This window comes from Porites lutea, chromosome 1 (assembly GCF_958299795.1).
Source record: "Porites lutea chromosome 1, jaPorLute2.1, whole genome shotgun sequence".
In the NCBI taxonomy this organism is placed as follows: domain Eukaryota; kingdom Metazoa; phylum Cnidaria; class Anthozoa; order Scleractinia; family Poritidae; genus Porites; species Porites lutea.
Window position 1 is genome coordinate 418,272 of NC_133201.1, and position 11,364 is coordinate 429,635.

Here is an 11,364-nt window from a genome sequence, read left to right on the forward strand (position 1 = left end):
GACGCGAACTTTCCGTATAAACGGCATATTTTGTCTAAAATAAGACACGGCTTAGCTAAGACGCGTCTTATTAGATAAGACATGCTCGTATAAATGGTACAGTTCGCGTCTTATTTTTCCTCGTATAAATGGCCCTATTGTTATAACCATTCGAAACAATGCCGCAACAATGTTGCAACGCTGTGTTACCCTAAAAATGTCAAAAATTGTCGTTGCGAATCGTTTCGTGTAACATCACCTTTAGCGGAAGTCTAAACGAATGCCGGTAGGTACTTCATGTATGGGGACATATATTGTACCGCTTTTACCTAATTAACTTATAACTTCAACCTTTCTGCTTGGTTCCTTGTTGCCTTGAAGTTTTGTTCTCTTTGTTTCCTTCTTTCCTAGTTACTCTGTTTCCTTGTTTCCTTGTTACTTAGTTACTCTGTTTCCTTGTTACCTTGTTACCTTGTTACTCTGTTACCTTGTTACTTTGTTACTCTGTTACCTTGTTACTCTGTTACCTTGTTACCTTGTTACCTTGTTACCTTGTTACTCTGTTACCTTGTTACCTTGTTACTCTGTTACCTTGTTACCTTGTTACTCTGTTACCTTGTTACCTTGTTACTCTGTTACCTTGTAACCTTGTTACTCTGTTACCTTGTTACCTTGTTACTCTGTTACCTTGTTACCTTGTTACTCTGTTACCTTGTTACCTTGTTACTCTGTTACCTTGTTACTCTGTTACCTTGTTACCTTGTTACACCGTTACCTTGTTACCCTGTTACCTTGTTTCCCTGTTACCTTGTTACCTTGTTACTTTGTTACCTTGTTACCTTGTTACCTTGTTACTCTGTTACCTTGTTACCTTGTTACTCTGTTACCTTGTTACCTTGTTACCTTGTTACTCTGTTACCTAGTTACCTTGTTACTTTGTTACCTTGTTACTCTGTTACCTTGTTATCTTGTTACTCTGTTACCTTGTTACCTTGTTACCTTGTTACCTTGTTACTCTGTTACCTTGTTACCCTGTTACTCTGTTACCTTGTTACCTTGTTACTTTGTTACTCTGTTACCTTGTTACTCTGTTACTCTGTTACCTTGTTACCTTGTTACTCTGTTACCTTGTTACCTTGTTACCTTGTTACTCTGTTACCTTGTTACCTTGTTACTCTGTTACCTTGTTACCTTGTTACTTTGTTACTCTGTTACCTTGTTACTCTGTTACTCTGTTACCTTGTTACCTTGTTACTCTGTTACCTTGTTACCTTGTTACCTTGTTACTCTGTTACCTTGTTACCTTGTTACTCTGTTACCTTGTTACCTTGTTACTTTGTTACTCTGTTACCTTGTTATTTTGTTACTCTGTTACCTTGTTACCTTGTTACTCTGTTACCTTGTTACTTTCTTACCTTGTTACCTTGTTACCTTGTTACTTTGTTACCTTGTTACTCTGTTACCTTGTTATCTGTTACTCTGTTACGTTGTTACGTTGTTACTCTTTTACTCTGTTACCTTGTTACCTTGTTACTCGTTACCGTGTTACCTTGTTACCTTGTTACCTTGTTACTCTGTTACCTTGTTACCTTGTTACTCTGTTACCTTGTTACCTTGTTACTCTGTTGCCTTGTTACTCTGTTACCTTGTTACCTTGTTACTCGATTACCTTGTTACCTTGTTACTCTGTTACCTTGTTACCTTGTTACCTTGCTACTCTGTTACCTTGTTACCTTGTTACTCTGTTACCTTGGTACTCTGTTACCTTGTTACCTTGTTACTCTGTTACCTTGTTACCTTGTTACCGTGTTACTCTGTTACCTTGTTACCTTGTTACCGTGTTACTCTGTTACCTTGTTACCTTGTTACTCTGTTACCTTGTTACCTTGTTACTCTGTTACCTTGTTACTCTGTTACCTTGTTACCTTGTTACCTTGTTACACTGTTACCTTGTTACCCTGTTACCTTGTTTCCCTGTTACCTTGTTACCTTGTTACTTTGTTACCTTGTTACCTTGTTACCTTGTTACTCTGTTACCTTGTTACCTTGTTACTCTGTTACCTTGTTACTCTGTTACCTAGTTACCTTGTTACTTTGTTACCTTGTTACTCTGTTACCTTGTTACCTTGTTACTCTGTTACCTTGTTACCTTGTTACTCTGTTACCTTGTTACTCTGTTACCTTGTTACCTTGTTACCTTGTTACACTGTTACCTTGTTACCCTGTTACCTTGTTTCCCTGTTACCTTGTTACCTTGTTACTTTGTTACCTTGTTACCTTGTTACCTTGTTACTCTGTTACCTTGTTACCTTGTTACTCTGTTACCTTGTTACTCTGTTACCTAGTTACCTTGTTACTTTGTTACCTTGTTACTCTGTTACTTTGTTACCTTGTTACTCTGTTACCTTGTTACCTTGTTACCGTGTTACTCTGTTACCTTGTTACCCTGTTACTCTGTTACCTTGTTACCTTGTTACCTTGTTACTTTGTTACTCTGTTACCTTGTTACTCTGTTACTCTGTTACCTTGTTACCTTGTTACTCTGTTACCTTGTTACCTTGTTACCTTGTTACCTTGTTACCTTGTTACTCTGTTACCTTGTTACCTTGTTACCTTGTTACCTTGTTACTTTGTTACTCTGTTACCTTGTTATTTTGTTACTCTGTTACCTTGTTACCTTGTTACTCTGTTACCTTGTTACTTTCTTACCTTGTTACCTTGTTACTTTGTTACCTTGTTACTCTGTTACCTTGTTATCTGTTACTCTGTTACGTTGTTACCTTATTACTCTTTTACTCTGTTACCTTGTTACCTTGTTACTCGTTACCGTGTTACCTTGTTACCTTGTTACCTTGTTACTCTGTTACCTTGTTACCTTGTTACCTTGTTACCTTGTTACTCTGTTACCTTGTTACTCTGTTGCCTTGTTACTCTGTTACCTTGTTACCTTGTTACTCGATTACCTTGTTACCTTGTTACTCTGTTACCTTGTTACCTTGTTACCTTGCTACTCTGTTACCTTGTTACCTTGTTACTCTGTTACCTTGGTACTCTGTTACCTTGTTACCTTGTTACTCTGTTACCTTGTTACCTTGTTACCGTGTTACTCTGTTACCTTGTTACCTTGTTACCGTGTTACTCTGTTACCTTGTTACCTTGTTACTCTGTTACCTTGTTACCTTGTTACTCTGTTACCTTGTTACCTTACCACTCTGTTACCTTGTTACCTTGTTACTCTGTTACCTTGTTACTCTGTTACCTTGTTACCTGGTTACTTTGTTACCTTGTTTCCTTTTTACCTTGTTACCTTGTTACTTTGTTACCTTGTTACCTTGTTACCTTGTTACTCTGTTACCTTGGTACTCTGTTACCTTGTTACCTTGTTACTCTGTTACCTTGTTACCTTGTTACCTTGTTACCGTGTTACTCTGTTACCTTGTTACCTTGTTACTCTGTTACCTTGTTACCTTGTTACTCTGTTACCTTGTTACCTTGTTACTCTGTTGCCTTGTTACTCTGTTACCTTGTTACCTGGTTACTTTGTCACCTTGTTACCTTGTTACCTTGTTACTCTGTTACCTTGGTACTCTGTTACCTTGTTACCTTGTTACCTTGTTACCGTGTTACTCTGTTACCTTGTTACCTTGTTACTCTGTTACCTTGTTACCTTGTTACTCTGTTACCTTGTTACCTTGTTACCTTGCTACTCTGTTACCTTGTTACCTTGTTACTCTGTTACCTTGTTACCTTGTTACTCTGTTACCCTGTTACCTTGTTACTATGTTACCGTGTTACCGTGTTACCTTGTTTCTCTGTTGCCTTGTTACCTTGCTACTCTGTTACCATGTTACCGTGTTACTCTGTTACCTTGTTCCCTTGGTACTTCGTTAATCTGTTAGTCTGTTAGCTTGTTATTCTGTTTCCTTGTTAGCTTCGTTTTACCTCGTTAGTCTGTTACCTTGTTGCTTTGTTACCTTGTTACTCTGTTACCTATTACCTCAAGATATCTAGGAATGTGTGTAGACGTAATACGTCACATGCACACTTGTCAGAGTTAAAGCGCACTTGCTATTTAGATGCCTAGGACGTCGGGATCAGTCCCCCGCGGCCTTGTTTGACGGTTTGTATGGTATGGCGTGGCAGCGCGTAAGGAACTGTAAAAGAAAAAAAAATGCGATATATATGTCCAGGAACGATCTTGTTAGCAAATTCTCTCCGCAATTTTCGCAAAGAGAATAATTCACCGAAAATTTTGTGAGACAATCACTTGCAAATATCGCATGGGTAGAAAAACCAATAAAACAAAATTCTAGACTTAGAAAAAAATCGCAAAAGTAACAAGGATTTTTCCTGCTACCTAAAAACACTGAAAAGGTAAGAAATATCGCAAAAATAGCAAGAATGACAAATTTAAAAAATTCTAGACGAACAAAGAAAAATGGTTAAGTAGGGCCTTCAAAAGCTCTCAAATCTCGCAATTATCGCAAAACTAACAAGGATTTTTCTTGCTATGTGAAGAGATTGAGTACTTGTAATATCGCAAAAGCAAGAATAAAAAAATTAAATAAATTCTAGACTTAGAGAGAGAAAAGGCCAAGAAGGTGAATTCTTTTCACAAATTCTTTTTTTTTCTTTCGATTTATGGGAAAATTTGAGGCCTTCTCGTGGCCCTTCATTGTCTTAATATTTTCACATAGCAAGAAAAATTCTTGATAATTTTGCGATCTTTGCGAAACTTGATTTATTTCATGCATACATGAGAATAGTACAAACCTTTCCCAAAAGTGACAGTCAGCATAAAAAATTTTCAGGTGAGGTGTCTATGATTTTCCGCCGGGATGATGATCTCAACGACGAACGTTCAATGAGTACGCCGTGTCCGGAAGAAATTGAGGCTAACATCGAAAGGCTACTCTTCGTATGGCAAGAAAAGTTAAACGGAGAAACTATACATCAAATAGACAATCTGCGCAAACACGTGCGAAAGGGCTGTCTTTCGGATATTCCCGAAGGATGTGGCACAGAGATGAATGAAAGACTTCACAGGCACCTCAACAGATCTCTTCTGTGTGGAGTCTCAAAAATTGGACCTGAACTAGCAATAGCAGTGATGACGTGTGCATTATATGCATGGAACCGCAAACGTAAAGGAAAAAGCATACACAATAAAAGAACAACTCCAGTCGTACCAGTCGAGACCGTTAAACTGGACAACGATCCTACACCTCTACACACAGCATCCTACACACAGCAACATATGAAACCAACGTCAGCATGGTCAACATCAGGAGTGACAGAAAAACGCTGTTGCAGTGTAATCATTCCATCAGTTCAAGTGCCTGGTGGGTGCACAAAAACAGTAGATGGTATTAAAACGGAAACAGTACTAAACCATATCATACAGAGTGCTATACTTACAAGATTTCTTCACTTCGATCAAAGAAAGATGTAAAAACAAATCATTGGATCTGATAGCCTTTCTGTGGTGAACAGGTGCGACAATGGGTGATCTTATCGAGGGTGAATCGAAACTGAATGTCATGGGAATCGATCTGACTGCCCAACATAGCGATAACTTAGCAAGAAATCTCGCTGGTCTTAACCTTACGGTGGATAAAGTCATAAGAGACGGGAACTGTTTTTTCAGGGCAGTCGCGAGACAGCTCGGAAAACATCTTACATTGCACGGGGAACAGATTAAAGGACATTGCACTTTTCTTGGATTAGGGAAAAGTGAGAAGGAAGACTGTGAAAAACTTAGAACACTCTTCGTCAGAGAAGTATCTGTAAACGGCTTCAAAAACGTTTGATGCAGATATGGCCACTCTGATTCTGGACTATTTTGGGCAAGAAACTGGATTGAAATTAGGTAGCCGTGCTATTATCTATGATCTAGTATCAGATATGGACACATATTGAACTTCTTTTATTATTCAGTAATTTATTTATGAAATATTATTGGGTTTATTGTTGAAACACTCAGACTTCTTAGCTGTAAGTTAAACGTTTTAGCAGTATTTAATTTATTTAATGGATTTGAATATTATGATTCTTGCAAAGGTGTACAAATCATAACATTTTTATTGCAGTATTCTAGTGCTCCGCTACCCTTCAGTTTTTACGCAAATTTAATGTCAATTGTCCTTTGAAGCCGTTCTTTTTCAAATACGCTACTGAAGTGTTAACGTGCATTTGTTTTCTTCAGAATTTTCAGCTTCTGGTGATTCTGTGAACCAGACAATGAAAGCCAAAAGATGCAACTGTGGAAAAAACCGACGAGGAACCAAAATTTCTTGTGTCTCTGACATCTGCCCCTGCAAAAAGAATGAAAGTCCTTGTACCCGTGATTGCCGATGTCATAATTGTAGAAATGTTAACCATATCAGCAACACAAGCGGAAGAGAAAATGGAATGGATGAAACTGCTTTCAACAAAGGTTGTCGATGTGGACAAGGAAACAAATCTAAAGACGACGACCTAATGCAAGAGTCGTGTCGAGATGGCAGTCGAAAATCGAGATGTCCGTGTGTTGCAAGAGGTATTGGATGTACAAATCTTTGTAGGTGTATAAACTGTGCAAACATCATGCAGGCTCGCGTCGCCCAAGTAACACCAATGAAGCAAAGAAAAAGAAAGAGAGAATTAGTTTCTCCCTACAAAAGGAAAAAAGGAAAGGAGTTTATGGAAGACCAAAAAGCATCTATCAGTTCAGGGACCTGGAGAAATCTAGAAACATTTTGAGGTATTTTGTTTGATAGTATGCCGAGAGGTGCTGTTATCCCATAGCATTTCGGAGAATCCGGGAAATTTGAAATTCTTGTACAATTTCGTTGCCCAATCTGATAGCGTTAAGGCAATGTTACTACCCATTAGTGTCAAATCTACCTCACAAATTGCCGCAAAAATAGCATACTTGAGTAAATTCCATGAAATCTGAAAAAGTCTGACAATGGACTAATCTTGTAACGGTGTAGTCAAGATACGTTCAAAATTTTAAGTGGCGCTCCCTTTTATAGTTGCCGACATCACGAGGCAAAGGCGATAGTGATAATCTCAACTGAATGAATTAGTGACCTTCAAACTATATATCGGTGTATTACGTATCGCACAGAGTTAAGTGTTTGTTTAATTTTAACTTTCAGTCGTGCCACTGTACCGAATCCAGCTTATCTTGACACAACTGATATCGCCCATTGTATTATTCCTAATAGCCGCAAAAGTTACAATCAATTCAGATATAATAATTTGGCATATAAGGTGATCCACACTTAATGTAAAAAAGGAAAACGGTGTTGAAAGAAAAAAGAAAAAATCGATTTTGCTTTGATTTGCATAATGAAAAGTGATCAGATATCAGTTGCATTGCTTACTGAACCTTAATGTTGGACGTAACAGATCTGACCTCGAGATCAGGCAAAGCCAAGAGTTGGCAGTTAGGTCTGACGTTAGGGTTTGCACAACTGACCTCTGGAAGTCTCAAAAAAACTTGAAGACTAAATCGGTAGATGGAGGAAACCAGCTTGGAGTTATCAGGTATTTAATGCAAAACTGAACTGATCTACATTAGTTACTCGATTTCCTCGTGTTGTGCGATTTTCAACGATTGTCTCGATAATAGATAAGGTATGATTAAGAAACGAATGCAATAAAACTTCAGCCTCACTTGTGTGGTATTGACTAAAAGTATCCAAACGTTATACCCGTTGTAGCACCCTGCCCCGTTGTTAAGTCATTTTAAAAGGGCGCCTTAAGACTCAGCGTTTTATGCAAAATATCTGATCGTAAAAATATTGCCCAGAAATTTCGCTTACATTTTTTAGAAAATCATGATAAAAGTATAACAGCCAAAAGAAACTATAACAGGCTTCAGGTGCTATAGCATTGAGACACAGAGCCTTCGTCATTGACCAAGCGCTGTTCTCAAAAAAGGAAACTTTTGTTTGATTTCCGTCAAAGAGAAAAAATGTACCAAATAAAGCTAATTGCTAGACAATAGGGTAACAGAATAAAAAGATAACAAGGTAACACAGTAATAAAGTAACAAGGCAATAGAGTAACAAGGTAACAAGGTCAGAGTAACAAGGTAACAGAGTAACAAGGTAACAAGTTAACAACGTAACAGAGTAACAAGGTAACAAGGTAACAGAGTAACAAGGTAACAAGGTAACAGAGTAACAAGGTAACAAGGTAACAAGGTAACAGAGTAACAAGGTAACAGAGTAACAGAGTAACAAGGTAACAAGGTAACAGAGTAACAAGGCAACAAGGAGACAAGGTAACAGAGTAACAAGGTAACAGAGTAACAAGGTAACAAGGTAACAGAGTAACAAGGTAACAAGGTAACAAGGTAACAGAGTAACAAGGTAACAAGGTAACAGAGTAACAAGGTAACAAGGTAACAGAGTAACAAGGTAACAAGGTAACAGAGTAACAAGGTTACAAGGTAACAGAGTAACAAGGTAACCAGGTAACAGAGTAACAAGGTAACAAGGTTACAGAGTAACAAGGTAACAAGGTAACAGAGTAACAAGGTAACAAGGTAACAAGGTAACAGAGTAACAAGGTTACAGAGTAACAAGGTAACAGAGTAACAAGGTTACAAGGTAACAAGGTAACAGAGTAACAAGGTAATAAGGTAACAGAGTAACAAGGTAATAAGGTAACAAGGTAACAGAGTAACAAGGTAACAAGGAAACAGAGTAACAAGGTAACAGAGTAACAAGGTAACAAGGTAACAGAGTAACAAGGTAGCAAGGTAACAGAGTAACAAGGTAACAGAGTAACAAGGTAACAAGGTAACAAGGTAACAGAGTAACAAGGTAACAAAGTAACAAGGTTACAGAGTAACAAGGTAACAGAGTAACAAGGTAACAGAGTAACAAGGTAACAGAGTAACAAGGTAATAAGGTAACAGAGTAACAAGGTTACAGAGTAACAAGGTAACAGAGTAACAAAGTAACAAGGTAACAGAGTAACAAGGTAACAAGGTAACAGAGTAACAAGGTTACAGAGTAACAAGGTAACAGAGTAACAAGGTTACAGAGTAACAAGGTAACAGAGTAACAAGGTAATAAGGTAACAGAGTAACAAGGTAACAAGGTAACAGAGTAACAAGGTAACAAGGTAACAGAGTAACAAGGTAACAGAGTAACAAGATAACAAGGTAACAAGGTAACAGAGTAACAAGGTAACAAAGTAACAAGGTTACAGAGTAACAAGGTAACAGAGTAACAAGGTAACAGAGTAACAAGGTAACAGAGTAACAAGGTAACAAAGTAACAAGGTTACAGAGTAACAAGGTAACAGAGTAACAAGGTAACAGAGTAACAAGGTAACAGAGTAACAAGGTAACAGAGTAACAAGGTAACAAGGTAACAGAGTAACAAGGTAACAAGGTAACAGAGTAACAAGGTAACAAGGTAACAGAGTAACAAGGTAACAAGGTAACAGGGTAACAAGGTAACAGAGTAACAAGGTAACAGTAACAAGGTAACAAGGTAACAGAGTAACAAGGTAACAAGGTAACAAGGTAACAAGGAAACAGAGTAACAATGTAACAAGGTAACAGAGTAACACGGTAACAAGGTAACAAGGTAACAGAGTAACAAGGTAACAAGGTAACAGAGTACCAAAGTAACAGAGTAACAAGGTAACAAGGTAACAAGGTAACAAAGTAACAAGGTAACAAGGTAACAGAGTAACAAGGTAACAGAGTAACAGAGTAACAAAATAACAAGGTAACAAGGTAACAAGGTAACAGAGTAACAAGGTAACAAGGTAACAAGGTAACAGAGTAACAAGGTAACAAGGTAACAAGGATACAGAGTAACAGGGTAACAGAGTAACAAGGTAACAAGGTAACAGCGTAACAAGGTAACAAGGTAACAAGGTAACAGAGTAACAAGGTTACAACGTAACAGAGTAACAAGGTAACAGAGTAACAAGGTAACAGAGTAACAAGGTAACAAGGTTACAGAGTAACAAGGTAACAAGGTAACAAAGTAACAAGGTAACAAGGTTACAGAGTAACAAGGTAACAGAGTAACAAGGTAACAGAGTAACAAGGTAACAGAGTAACAAGGTAACAAGGTTACAGAGTAACAAGGTAACAAGGTAACAAAGTAACAAGGTAACAAGGTTACAGAGTAACAAGGTAACAGAGTAACAAGGTAACAGAGTAACAAGGTAACGAGGTTACAGAGTAACAAGGTAACAAGGTAACAAGGTAACAGAGTAACAAGGTAACAAGGTTACAGAGTAACAAGGTAACAGAGTAACAAGGTAACAGAGTAACAAGGTAACAAGGTAACAGAGTAACAAGGTAACAAGGTTACAAGGTAACAGAGTAACAAGGTAACAGAGTAACAAGGTAACAAGGTAACAGAGTAACAAGGTAACAAGGTAACAGAGTAACAAGGTAACAAGGTTACAGAGTAACAAGGTAACAAGGTAACAGAGTAACAAGGTAATAAGGTAACAAGGTAACAGAGTAACAAGGTAACAAGGTAACAGAGTAACAAGGTAACCAGGTAACAGAGTAACAAGGTAACAAGGTTACAGAGTAACAAGGTAACAAGGTAACAGAGTAACAAGGTAATAAGGTAACAAGGTAACAGAGTAACAAGGTAACAAGGTAACAGAGTAACAAGGTAACAAGGTAACAAGGTAACAAGGTTACAGAGTAACAAGGTAACAAGGTAACAGAGTAACAAGGTAATAAGGTAACAAGGTAACAGAGTAACAAGGTAACAAGGAAACAGAGTAACAAGGTAACAAGGTAACAGGGAAACAAGGTAACAGGGTAACAAGGTAACAGTGTAACAAGGTAACAAGGTAACAGAGTAACAAGGTAACAAGGTAACAAGGTAACAGAGTAACAAGGTAACAGAGTAACAAAATAACAAGGTAACAGAGTAACAAGGTAACAAGGTAACAGAGTAACAAGGTAACAAGGTAACAGAGTAACAAGGTAACAAGGTAACAAGGTAACAGAGTAACTAGGTTACAGAGTAACAAGGTAACAAGGTAACAGAGTAACAAGGTAACAAGGTAACAGAGTAACAAGGTAACAAGGTAACAGAGTAACAAGGTAACAAGGTAACAAGGTAACAGAGTAACAAGGTAACAAGGTAACAAGGTAACAGAGTAACTAGGTTACAGAGTAACAAGGTAACAGAGTACCAAGGTAACAGAGTAACAAGGTAACAAGGTAACAAGGTAACAGAGTAACTAGGTAACAAGGTAACAGAGTAACTAGGTTACAGAGTAACAAGGTAACAAGGTAACAAGGTAACAAGGTAACAGAGTAACAAGGTAACAGAGTAACAAAGAGAACAAGGTAACAAGGAAACAAGGAAACAGAGTAACTAGGAAACAAGGAAACAA